This window comes from Carlito syrichta, unplaced genomic scaffold (assembly GCF_000164805.1).
Source record: "Carlito syrichta isolate Samal-C Ts95f unplaced genomic scaffold, Tarsius_syrichta-2.0.1 Scaffold169207, whole genome shotgun sequence".
Classification (NCBI taxonomy): domain Eukaryota; kingdom Metazoa; phylum Chordata; class Mammalia; order Primates; family Tarsiidae; genus Carlito; species Carlito syrichta.
The window spans coordinates 92,819-98,206 of NW_007113303.1; the positions used below are offsets into that span (position 1 = coordinate 92,819).

General features: G+C 39.0%; 1 pseudogene; it reads left to right on the plus strand.

Annotated features, from left to right (window-relative positions):
* Positions 1–4,014: 4,014 nt before the first annotated feature.
* LOC110594931 lies at positions 4,015–4,271 on the plus strand (annotated as a pseudogene).
* The last annotated feature ends 1,117 nt before the right edge of the window (positions 4,272–5,388 follow it).

Sequence of the window (5,388 nt, forward strand, 5' to 3'; positions counted from 1 at the left end):
CTCAGTTCTGGATGAGTTACCATAAGTGCAGGTTGTAATAAAGTGAGGCTGCCTCTCATGTTTGGTCTCCTACAAGCTCTTGTATTCTCTAGTGCTTTTCTGCCGTGTTATGACACAGCAGGAGGCCCTCACCAGATGTTGCTCCTCAATCTTGAACTTTCCAGTCTCCAGAACTGTGAGCGAAATCAACCTCTTCCCTCTATAAATTATGCATTCGGCCAGGCTCAGTGGCTCAGCCTGTCATCCCAGCACTGTGAGAGGCCGAGGAGAGTGGATCGCTTGAGTGTTTGAGACCACCCCAGACAACTTGGCAAGACCTCGTCTCTACAATAACTCCAAAAATTAGCTGGACGTGGTAGCGGTTACCTGTAGTTTCAGCTCCCTGGAAGGCTGAGTCAGAAGTATTGCCAGAGCACAGCAGGTTGACGCTGGTGTGGCCTTGAGTGTACCATTGCACTCCAACCTGGGTGACGGAGTCAGACACCAACTCAAAAAAAAAAAAAAAAGAATTACCCATTCTCAGGTATTTTGTTATATCAACGGAAAATGAACTAAGACACATGTTGTATTTGAACCTTGATATACTTGAACTCAAAATTTGCTGGCTGTAGTAGCTATAGCCATCTTACTTCCACGTGGAGCCTAAGAATTAAGCAATATACGAAAGGAGTAAATCATTTGAGTCCCAATTCGACCATGGTAAACTCGGATCTGCCTTCAGATGTTTTAGTTATATGAGCCAATGCATTTCCTAGACCGGGTTGAATTGGATTTTGAGGCATTTATATTCAAAATAGTTCCACAAACCATGCTTACAGAGATTTGCTTGAGAAGGAGAACTGGAGAGAGATAATTCATTGCTTTTTATCCAGTGCTTTCTCCAGAGAGCTGATGTTCTGATTCCTGAACTAAACCCTTATGCGATGAGCAGATGGACAACTATGTGCCGCATAGCAACATTTTAGTCAGTGACAGACCATCTATAGGACAGTGGTCCCATTAGATCATACCTTACTTTTACTGTACCTTTTCTATGTTTAGATATGTTCAGATACATACACACTCTTGCATTAAAATCACCTTAAGTATTCAGTATAATAGCATGCTGTACAAGTTTGTAGCTGAGGAATAATAGACTCTACCATACAGCCTATGTGTAGCAGGGTATACTGTCTAGGGGTATGTAAATATACTCTGTGGTGTTTGCATAATGACAGAATCATTTAATAATGCAGTTCTCAGAACATATCCTCGTCTTTAAGTGACATGTGACTATATATCTCCTCTGAAGAAATTGTCATTCTTTTGGTTAACCTAGCTTGATGAGGTACCCAACTCCTATTTCTGATTCTTGGTTTACCAAACTGTCTTCCAATCTGTGGTTTGGCCTTTTGACTGGGTTGATTATCAGGCAGACATCCTCTCGTTATCCGTGAACACACTGGCATTACATTTGCTCAGTCAACCTGTTATGAGTTTGGTTAAGCAATTAGTTGCTAGAGTATGCATGAAATAGAGACCTTGAGAGTCTGGCTGCAGAGCTGACAACAGTCCCAGCTCCATGGTGACCCATCATAATACGGAGGAGCCAACGAAATTAAGACTCTCTATCGCTCTCTAACTTCAACAAAGTCATCCACTTAAAAAGATTTAAGAAAGGCAGAATGTGTATATTCAGTATGTGGTCCTGACAGTCCTCGTCTACATTGGAGCATGGTGGACCTGGGTTTGTATTGCTAATGCTTTTGGTGTAGTCTTAAGCAGGCCATTATCTCCCTAAGCTTCTATTTTGATTCTTCTACTATAAAGTGGTAATAATAACACATTTTGCATGAGGTTCTTGCAAGAACTAAATGAAACAATATATATAAAGCCTATGCACAAAAAAATAATAACTATTCAGAGGGAGATTTTCCATGAAGCTAATAAAGTTTCAGGGACCTGGGAGGGGCCGCGACAATGTGTTCACATAGTCCTATATTTTTGTAAAATTAGCTAATTTAAGTGATTTTTGCTATGATTTTTCTTAAATCAGGTCCCCAAATCTTGTACTGGTATTATTTTATTATCATTATCTCATTTAAACCTCATAGTAATGCTATAGGTATGGTTGCTATCATTTTACAAATGAGAAAACTGAGACTTACGGATTTTTTTTTTTTTTTTTGAGTTGGAGTCTCACTCTGTCACCAAGGCTGGAGTGCAGTGGCACGTTCATGGCTACCTCAGCCTCAACTTGCTAGGCTCAGTGATCCCTCCACCTCAGCTTTCCAAGTAGCTGGAACCACAGGCACACACCACCACACCCAGTTAGTTTTTTGATTTATTGTAGAGATGGGGTCTCGCCAAGTTGCCCAGGCTGGTCTCGAACCCGTGGACTCAGGCAATCTTCTCACCTCAGCCTTCCAAAGTGCTGGGATTATAGGTGTGAGGCACTGAGCCCTGTAGCTTATGGATATCAAGTAACTTTTCTAAGATCACACTATGAGTGGTGGAGCCAGGTTTCAAACCAAGACAGTCCACATTCAGGCAGTGTCCAGGACACTTAGTCACCTGGTTTCCCAAATTTGCCTATCTTTAAGAATAACCAGAGGGCACTTACTGAAGTAAAGATTCCAGGGCCCACCTCAGCTACCAAATTAGCATCTAGCTTTCAGGGAGGGACCTGGGAATCTATTTTTGATATTTCTCCCAGGTAAATGTGGTGAGCAGGCAGATACTTGCTCTTCATTCTGTTACCTTTATATAGTAAGAGTTCAATAGAAACTGGCTAAGATTGTCATAAAAATTGTTTTTATTATAATAGAAACTTGTCTTAAAGGCTTCACAGTGGAGGCCAAGTTTAAACAGCCTTGAAGAACAGATAGAAATTTGCAAAGAGGAAAGAGAGAGAAGCTTTTGAGATGATCTAAAACAGTAAAGCTGTTATCTCATCTAAAACCATTCTGGTTAATTTTACTTGTGGTTAACTGTTGTTGCCAAAATTTAGTGTCAGTGGAACCAAAGTTATTGTTATCTTTTAAATGAAAGTTTTCCAGCTTAGTTCTCCACACTGTCACATTTAGAATCTACCAGAGAAAGACCCAACACAGCTACAGAAGTTTCCAGTCGAAGGAAAACATGAGCATATCAACAATTAAGACCTTTTTAACATCACTGATGAGTTTGTATGTGCTCACACACTACACTGGTACTCTTTTGCCCAAAGTAAGATATTTTCCCGTGATTTATTGAATCTCAGGACACAAAGAAAACCTTACCAAAGGACCGCAGAGTTTGTATCTGAATTGACACCCTGAGGACTAATTTCCTGTGTGGAACATTTGAATGTCCACTATACTTTTCCTAAATACGTAACCTGAGGTTTCCAAGATTCTGAAGCAAGGAGAACCAATTCATTTTTGTAGACAATATATAGATGGGTCTTGTTTTTTTATCCACACTGACAATCTCTGTTTTTTAATAAGTACATTAGACTATTGATGTTCAAAATAATTGGTATAGTTGGATTAGTATCTGCCTTTTTTTAAAAAACTGGTTTCTATTTGTTGCCCTTGTTCTTTGTTTTTTGTTTTGTTTTGTTTTCCAGTTAGAGTCTCGTTCTGTCATCCAGGCTGGAGTGCAGTGGCATGATTAGGGCTCATTGCAGCCTTGGCCTTCTGGGCTCAGGGGATCCTTCTGCCTCAATCCCTGATGTAGTTGAGACTACAGGCATGTACCACCATACCCAACTTTTTTTATTTTTTGTAAAGAGGAGATCTCGCTATGTTGCCTAGGCTAATCTTGAATTCCTGAGTTTAAGCAATCCTCCCCCTTCATTCCCTCAAAGTGCTGGGATTACAAGTGAGCCACTGTGCCTGGACTTTTGTTCTTATTTTTATCTTCCACTCTAACTGCCTTTTGTGGTCTTGACTGAGAATTTCATATGGTTCCATTTTCTCACTTTTCTTAGCATGCCAGTTATTATTTTTAAAAAAACTTTTTATACCTTTTTGGCGGTGACGACCTACCCATGAGAACATGCCTCTCGCAAAGGACTTCTTCATCCCTCTCCAGAGGAGAAGAAGAAACACAAGAAGAAGCGCCTGGTGCAGAGCCCCAACTCCTACTTCATGGACATGAAATGCCCAGGATGCTATAAAATCACCACGGTCTTCAGCCACGCACAAACAGTAGTTTTGTGTGTTGGCTGCTCCACTGTCCTCTGTCAGCCTACAGGAGGAAAAGCAAGGTTCACAGAAGGATGTTTCTTCAGAAGGAAGCAGCACTAAAGGCACCCCAATCAAGATGAATGAGAAACCATCCCAATAAACACATTTTGGATTAAAAAAAAATTTTTTTTTATAGTGGTTGCCCTAGGGTTTACAATATACATTTACAACTAATCCAAGTTCACTTTCAAATAACATTATACCACTTCAAGAGTATGTGAGTACCTTATAATAACAAAATAATCCTAATTCCTACCTCTTATTTCTTGTATTATTGCTGTCATTCATTTCACTAATATATTAGCATACATAAGCATATAATTTGCTACATACATAAGCATATATAATTGGATACATTTTGAACAAACTTTTCTGCTATATCAATTATAAATAAGAAAAATAGAAAATTTTAATTATTTAATTAATTTTTTGAGTCAAGGTCTCACTCTGACATCCATGCTGGAGTGCAGTGACACAATCATGGCTCACCATAGCCTCAACCTCCAGGGGTCAGGTGATCCTTCTGCCTCAGCCTTCCAAGTAGCTGGGGCTATAGGTACATGTCACCATGACTGGCTAACTTTGTTTAATTTTTTGTAGAGACGAGGTCTTATTTTGTTGCCCAGGCTGGTCTTGAACTCCTGGGCTCAAGCAATCCTCCCATTTTGGTCTCCCAAATTGCTGGAATTATAGGCATGAGTTCCTGTGCCCAACTGAATTTTTTATTTTGTTTTCATTTATTCCTTCTTCAATGCTCTTCCTTTCTTAATGTAGATCTGGGTTTCTGACCTTTGTCATATTCCTTCTCTCTAAAGAACTTCTTTCAACATTTCTTGCAAGGCAGGACTACTGGCAATAAATTCACTCAATTTTTGTTTGTATGAGAAAGTATTTCTTTTTCACTTTGAAGAATTATTTCACAACCCTGTGAAATTAGAATTCTAAGTTGGTGGGGGGTTTTTCCCCTCAACACTAAATATTTTACTCGATTTTTTTCTTACTTGCATGGTTTCTATGGATGGATATAATTCTTTTTTAATTTATAATTCTTTTATAATTCTAAGATGGATATAATTCTTTTTTTTTTTGCATGTCACAGAACTTTATTAAGATGAAATCACTGTTAATTACATAAGAGCTATTTACCTAAACCAAAATCCATGAGGTTCATATGAAT